Source organism: Sceloporus occidentalis, unplaced genomic scaffold (assembly GCF_023333645.1).
Source record: "Sceloporus occidentalis isolate IW3139 unplaced genomic scaffold, rSceOcc1.0.p SCAF_43, whole genome shotgun sequence".
Lineage (NCBI taxonomy): Eukaryota > Metazoa > Chordata > Lepidosauria > Squamata > Phrynosomatidae > Sceloporus > Sceloporus occidentalis.
Window position 1 is genome coordinate 6,034,913 of NW_028317023.1, and position 7,588 is coordinate 6,042,500.

The 7,588-nt window shown below is 36.8% G+C and overlaps 7 non-coding genes across 7 annotated transcripts; all 7 read right to left on the minus strand.

Moving 5' to 3' along the window:
* Nucleotides 1-970: 970 nt before the first annotated feature.
* On the minus strand, nt 971-1,042 carry TRNAC-GCA (transfer RNA cysteine (anticodon GCA)). The gene has a single exon. It is a non-coding gene; the product is annotated as a tRNA-Cys (tRNA).
* Nucleotides 1,043-2,012: 970 nt separating this feature from the next.
* TRNAC-GCA (transfer RNA cysteine (anticodon GCA)) lies at nt 2,013-2,084 on the minus strand. The gene has a single exon. It is a non-coding gene; the product is annotated as a tRNA-Cys (tRNA).
* A 282-nt stretch (nt 2,085-2,366) lies between these two features.
* On the minus strand, nt 2,367-2,438 carry TRNAC-GCA (transfer RNA cysteine (anticodon GCA)). The gene has a single exon. It is a non-coding gene; the product is annotated as a tRNA-Cys (tRNA).
* Nucleotides 2,439-4,177: 1,739 nt separating this feature from the next.
* Nucleotides 4,178-4,249, minus strand: TRNAC-GCA (transfer RNA cysteine (anticodon GCA)). The gene has a single exon. It is a non-coding gene; the product is annotated as a tRNA-Cys (tRNA).
* A 608-nt stretch (nt 4,250-4,857) lies between these two features.
* On the minus strand, nt 4,858-4,929 carry TRNAC-GCA (transfer RNA cysteine (anticodon GCA)). Its single transcript has one exon. It is a non-coding gene; the product is annotated as a tRNA-Cys (tRNA).
* Nucleotides 4,930-5,537: 608 nt separating this feature from the next.
* On the minus strand, nt 5,538-5,609 carry TRNAC-GCA (transfer RNA cysteine (anticodon GCA)). Its single transcript has one exon. It is a non-coding gene; the product is annotated as a tRNA-Cys (tRNA).
* Nucleotides 5,610-5,937: 328 nt separating this feature from the next.
* TRNAC-GCA (transfer RNA cysteine (anticodon GCA)) lies at nt 5,938-6,009 on the minus strand. The gene has a single exon. It is a non-coding gene; the product is annotated as a tRNA-Cys (tRNA).
* Between the last annotated feature and the right edge of the window lie 1,579 nt (nt 6,010-7,588).

Here is a 7,588-nt window from a genome sequence, read left to right on the forward strand (position 1 = left end):
GAAATCGCAATCTACATTAGATAGATCTACTACATTTTTCTTGGTCATTTAATTTGGACTCTGAGTCTACTACATGTGATGTTTTCAATTAAAAATTGATAAGACCTCTGTATCTTTGTACTACTACATGTGATCTTTTCAATTTAAAATTGATAAGATCTCCATATCTTTATACCTTCTAGCGGCTTTTGAACCTTGTTCTGTGAATCATATGACCCTAATTTGATTTGGACCTGTTTCTTCTCTATGCCTGTTTATTCTTTGTGGTCCACAGCTGATACGAAGATCATTTTGATTCTCTGAGACTCAATTAAAAGTACAGAAGAAACTGGGGGCACCTGGATTTCAACCAAGGACCTCTCGATGTCCAGTCGAATGCTCTACCACTGACCAAAACCCCTGTTGGCATTGTTCTGCTGAGATACTAGGGTTCGTTTTTATTTTTATGCTCAGATTTTTATGCTAATAAGATTTAATGGGAAATTTAGTTTTTCTTGGTCATTTAATTTGATCTCTGAGTCGTTTGATCCTGTTTCTTTTTGAAATTAAGAGGATCTTTGGCTCTTCTTACCTTACAATGTAATCAATATTGAGAAGCAGCTGACCTAAAGGAAAAGAGACTACATGGGGTAAAGCTGATGGTCTAACCCTAAGAATAAAGATTGCACAAACTAAATTTCCCATTAAAACTTACAAACTACATTAGATAGATCTAATTGATCTTTTCAATTAAAAATTGATAAGACCTCCGTATCTTTGTACTACTACATGTGATCTTTTCAATATAAAATTGATAAGACCTCTGTATCTTTATACCTTCTAGCGGCCTTTGAACCTTGTTCTGTGAATCATATGACCCTAATTTGATTTGCTCCTGATTCTTTTCTATGCCTGTTTATTCTTTTTGGTCCTCAGCTGATACGAAGATCATTTTGATTCTCTGAGACTCAATTGAAATTACACAGGAAACAGGGGGCACTCGGATTTGAACCAAGGACCTCTTGATCTGCAGTCGAATGCTCTACCACTGAGCTATACCCCCGTTGGTATTGTTCTGCTGAGATACCAGGGTTTGTTTTTATTTTTAGGCTCAGATTTTTATGCTTGTAAGTTTTAATGGGAAATTTAGTTTTTCTTGGTCATTTAATTTGATCTCTGAGTCGTTTGATCCTGTTTCTTTTTGAAATTAAGAGGATCTTTGGCTCTTCTTACCTTACAATGTAATAAATGGTGAGAAGCAGCTGACCTAAAGGAAAAGAGGCTACATGGGGTAAAGCTGATGGTCTAACCCTAAGAATAAAGATTGCACAAACTAAATTTCCCATTAAAACTTACAAAAAGACTGCACAAACACTGAGGTTGCTCCAGTTTGAGGGAAATCGCAATCTACATTAGATAGATCTAATTGATCTTTTCAATTAAAAATTGATAAGACCTCCGTATCTTTGTACTACTACATGTGATCTTTTCAATTTAAAATTGATAAGATCTCCATATCTTTATACCTTCTAGCGGCTTTTGAACCTTGTTCTGTGAATCATATGACCCTAATTTGATTTGGACCTGATTCTTCTCTATGCCTGTTTATTCTTTGTGGTCCACAGCTGATACGAAGATCATTTTGATTCTCTGAGACTCAATTAAAAGTACAGAGGAAACTGGGGGCACCTGGATTTGAACCAAGGACCTCTCGATGTCCAGTCGAATGCTCTACCACTGACCAAAACCCCTGTTGGCATTGTTCTGCTGAGATACCTTGAGATCTACTACATTTTTCTTGGTCATTTAATTTGGACTCTGAGCCTACTACATGTGATCTTTTCAATTAAAAATTGATAAGACCTCAGTGTCTTTATACCTTCTAGCGGCCTTTGAACCTTGTTCTGTGAATCATATGACCCTAATTGGATTAGGACCTGATTCTTTTCTATGCCTGTTTATTCTTTGTGGTCCACAGCTGATACGAAGATCATTTTGATTCTCTGAGACTCAATTAAAAGTACACAGGAAACAGGGGGCACTCGGATTTGAACCAAGGACCTCTCGATCTGCAGTCGAATGCTCTACCACTGAGCTATACCCCCGTTGGCAATCTACATTAGATAGATCTAATTGATCTTTTCAATTAAAAATTGATAAGACCTCCGTATCTTTGTACTACTACATGTGATCTTTTCAATTTAAAATTGATAAGATCTCCATATCTTTATACCTTCTAGCGGCTTTTGAACCTTGTTCTGTGAATCATATGACCCTAATTTGATTTGGACCTGATTCTTCTCTATGCCTGTTTATTCTTTGTGGTCCACAGCTGATACGAAGATCATTTTGATTCTCTGAGACTCAATTAAAAGTACAAAGGAAAGAGGGGGCACCCGGATTTGAACCAAGGACCTTTTGATCTGCAGTCGAATGCTCTACCACTAAGCTATACCCCCGTTGGCATGGCTGTGCTTGGATACCAGGGTTCATTTTTATTTTTAGGCTCAGATTATTATGCTTGTAAGTTTTAATGGGAAATTTCGTTTTTCTTGGTCATTTAATTTGATCTCTGAGTCGTTTGATCCTGTCTCTTTTTGAAATTAAGAGGATCTTTGGCTCTTCTTACCTTACGATGTAATCAATGGTGAAAAGCAGCTGACCTAAAGGAAAAGAGGCTCCATGGGGTAAAGCTCATGGTCTAACCCTAAGAATAAAGATTGTACAAACTAAATTTCCCATTAAAACTTACAAAAAGATTGCACAAACACAGAGGCTGCTCCAATTTGAGGGAAATTGCAATCTACATTAGATAGCTCTACTAAATTTTTCTTTGTCATTTAATTTGGTCTCTGAGCCTACTACATGTGATATGAAGATCATTTTGATTCTCTGAGACTCAATTTAAAGTACACAGGAAACAGGAGGCACCCGGATTTAAACCAAGGACTTCTTGATCTACAGTCGAATGCTCTACCACTGAGTTATACCCCAGTTGGCATTGTTCTGCTGAGATACCAGGGTTCGTTTTTATTTTTAAGCTTAGATTTTTATGCTTGGAATAGAGGCTTCATGGGGTACAAAAAATTTGCACAAACACAGAGGCAGCTCCAATTTGAGGGAAATCGCAATCTACATTAGATAGATCTACTACATTTTTCTTGGTCATTTAATTTGGACTCTGAGCCTACTACATGTGACCTTTTCAATTAATTATTGATAAGACCTCCGTATCTTTATACTACTACATGTGATCTTTTCAATTTAAAATTGATAAGATCTCCATATCTTTATACCTTCTAGCGGCTTTTGAACCTTGTTCTGTGAATCATATGACCCTAATTTGATTTGGACCTGATTCTTCTCTATGCCTGTTTATTCTTTGTGGTCCACAGCTGATACGAAGATCATTTTGATTCTCTGAGACTCAATTAAAAGTACAGAGGAAACTGGGGACACCTGGATTTGAACCAAGGACCTCTCGATGTCCAGTCGAATGCTCTACCACTGACCAAAACCCCTGTTGGTATTGTTCTGCTGAGATACTAGGGTTCGTTTTTATTTTTATGCTCAGATTTTTATGCTCAGATTTTTATGCTAATAAGATTTAATGGGAAACTTAGTTTTTCTTGGTCATTTAATTTGATCTCTGAGTCGTTTGATCCTGTTTCTTTTTGAAATTAAGAGGATCTTTGGCTCTTCTTACCTTACAATGTAATCAATATTGAGAAGCAGCTGACCTAAAGGAAAAGAGACTACATGGGGTAAAGCTGATGGTCTAACCCTCAGAATAAAGATTGCACAAACTAAATTTCCCATTAAAACTTACAAAAAGACTGCACAAACACTGAGGTTGCTCCAGTTTGAGGGAAATCGCAATCTACATTAGATAGATCTACTACATTTTTATTGGTCATTTAATTTGGTCTCTGAGCCTACTACATGTGATCTTTTCAATTTAAAATAGATAAGAGCTCCATATCTTTATACTACTACATGTGATCTTTTCAATATAAAATTTTTAAGACCTCTGTATCTTTATACCTTCTAGCGGCCTTTGAACCTTGTTCTGTGAATCATATGACCCTAATTTGATTTGCTCCTGATTCTTTTCTATGCCTGTTTATTCTTTGTGGTCCACAGCTGATACGAAGATCATTTTGATTCTCTGAGACTCAATTAAAAGTACACAGGAAACAGGGGGCACCCGGATTTGAACCAAGGACCTCTTGATCTGCAGTCGAATGCTCTACCACTGAGCTATACCCCTGTTGGCAGTGTGCTGCTGAGATACCAGGGTTTGTTTTTATTTTTAGGCTCAGATTTTTATGCTTGTAAGTTTTAATGGGAAATTTAGTTTTTCTTGGTCATTTAATTTGATCTCTGAGTTGTTTGATCCTGTTTCTTTTTGAAATTAAGAGGATCTTTGGCTCTTCTTACCTTACAATGTAATAAATGGTGAGAAGCAGCTGACCTAAAGGAAAAGAGGCTACATGGGGTAAAGCTGATGGTCTAACCCTAAGAATAAAGATTGCACAAACTAAATTTCCCATTAAAACTTACAAAAAGACTGCACAAACACTGAGGTTGCTCCAGTTTGAGGGAAATCGCAATCTACATTAGATAGATCTACTACATTTTTCTTGGTCATTTAATTTGGACTCTGAGCCTACTACATGTGATCTTTTCAATATAAAATTGATAAGACCTCTGTATCTTTATACCTTCTAGCGGCCTTTGAACCTTGTTCTGTGAATCATATGACCCTAATTTGATTTGCTCCTGATTCTTTTCTATGCCTGTTTATTCTTTGTGGTCCACAGCTGATACGAAGATCATTTTGATTCTCTGAGACTCAATTAAAAGTACACAGGAAACAGGGGGCACCCGGGTTTGAACCAAGGACCTCTCGATCTGCAGTCGAATGCTCTACCACTGAGCTATACCCCCATTGGCATTGTGCTGCTGAGATACCAGGGTTTGTTTTTATTTTTAGGCTCAGATTTTTATGCTTGTAAGTTTTAATGGGAAATTTAGTTTTTTTTGGTCATTTAATTTGATCTCTGAGTTGTTTGATCCTGTTTCTTTTTGAAATTAAGAGGATCTTTGGCTCTTCTTACCTTACAATGTAATAAATGGTGAGAAGCAGCTGACCTAAAGGAAATGAGGCTACATGGGGTAAAGCTGATGGTCTAACCCTAAGAATAAAGATTGCACAAACTAAATTTCCCATTAAAACTTACAAAAAGACTGCACAAACACTGAGGTTGCTCCAGTTTGAGGGAAATCGCAATCTACATTAGATAGATCTACTACATTTTTCTTGGTCATTTAATTTGGACTCTGAGCCTACTACATGTGATCTTTTCAATTAAAAATTGATAAGACCTCAGTGTCTTTATACCTTCTAGCGGCCTTTGAACCTTTTTCTGTGAATCATATGACCCTAATTGGATTTGGACCTGATTCTTTTCTATGCCTGTTTATTCTTTGTGGTCCACAGCTGATACGAAGATCATTTTGATTCTCTGAGTCTCAATTAAAAGGACACAGGAAACAGGGGGCACCTGGATTTGAACCAAGGACCTCGCGATCTGCAGTCGAATGCTCTACCACTGAGCTATACCCCCGTTGGCATGGCTGTGCTTGGATACCAGGGTTCATTTTTATTTTTAGGCTCAGATTATTATGCTTGTAAGTTTTAGTGGGAAATTTAGTTTTTCTTGGTCATTTAATTTAGTCTCTGAGCGTACTACATGTGATCTTTTCAATTTTAAATTGATAATACCTCCGTATCTTTACACCTTCTAGCGGCTTTTGAACTTTGTTCTGTGAATCATATGACCCTAATTTGATTTGGACCTGATTCTTTTCTATGCCTGTTTATTCTTTGTGGTCCACAGCTGATACGAAGATCATTTTGATTCTCTGAGACTCAATTAAAAGGACACAGGAAACAGGGGGCACCTGGATTTGAACCAAGGACCTCTCGATCTGCAGTCGAATGCTCTACCACTGAGCTATACCCCCGTTGGCATGGCTGTGCTGAGATACCAGGGTTCGTTTTTATTTTTAGGCTCAGATTTTTATGCTCAGATTTTTATGCTAATAAGATTTAATGGGAAATTTAGTTTTTCTTGGTCATTTAATTTGATCTCTGAGTCGTTTGATCCTGTTTCTTTTTGAAATTAAGAGGATCTTTGACTCTTCTTACCTTACGATGTAATCAATGGTGAAAAGCAGCTGACCTAAAGGAAAAGAGGCCCCATGGGGTAAAGCTCATGGTCTAACCCTAAGAATAAAGATTGTACAAACTAAATTTCCCATTAAAACTTACAAAAAGATTGCACAAACACAGAGGCTGCTCCAATTTGAGGGAAATCGCAATCTACATTAGATAGATCTACTAAATTTTTCTTGGTCATTTAATTTGGTCTCTGAGCCTACTACATGTGATATGAAGATCATTTTGATTCTCTGAGACTCAATTAAAAGTACACAGGAAACAGGAGGCACCCGGATTTAAACCAAGGACTTCTTGATCTACAGTCGAATGCTCTACCACTGAGTTATACCCCAGTTGGCATTGTTCTGCTGAGATACCAGGGTTCGTTTTTATTTTTAGGCTTAGATTTTTATGCTTGGAAAAGAGGCTTCATGGGGTACAAAACATTTGCACAAACACAGAGGCAGCTCCAATTTGAGGGAAATCGCAATCTACATTAGATAGATCTACTACATTTTTCTTGGTCATTTAATTTGGACTCTGAGTCTACTACATGTGATGTTTTCAATTAAAAATTGATAAGACCTCTGTATCTTTGTACTACTACATGTGATCTTTTCAATTTAAAATTGATAAGATCTCCATATCTTTATACCTTCTAGCGGCTTTTGAACCTTGTTCTGTGAATCATATGACCCTAATTTGATTTGGACCTGTTTCTTCTCTATGCCTGTTTATTCTTTGTGGTCCACAGCTGATACGAAGATCATTTTGATTCTCTGAGACTCAATTAAAAGTACAGAAGAAACTGGGGGCACCTGGATTTCAACCAAGGACCTCTCGATGTCCAGTCGAATGCTCTACCACTGACCAAAACCCCTGTTGGCATTGTTCTGCTGAGATACTAGGGTTCGTTTTTATTTTTATGCTCAGATTTTTATGCTAATAAGATTTAATGGGAAATTTAGTTTTTCTTGGTCATTTAATTTGATCTCTGAGTCGTTTGATCCTGTTTCTTTTTGAAATTAAGAGGATCTTTGGCTCTTCTTACCTTACAATGTAATCAATATTGAGAAGCAGCTGACCTAAAGGAAAAGAGACTACATGGGGTAAAGCTGATGGTCTAACCCTAAGAATAAAGATTGCACAAACTAAATTTCCCATTAAAACTTACAAACTACATTAGATAGATCTAATTGATCTTTTCAATTAAAAATTGATAAGACCTCCGTATCTTTGTACTACTACATGTGATCTTTTCAATATAAAATTGATAAGACCTCTGTATCTTTATACCTTCTAGCGGCCTTTGAACCTTGTTCTGTGAATCATATGACCCTAATTTGATTTGCTCCTGATTCTTTTCTATGCCTGTTTATTCTT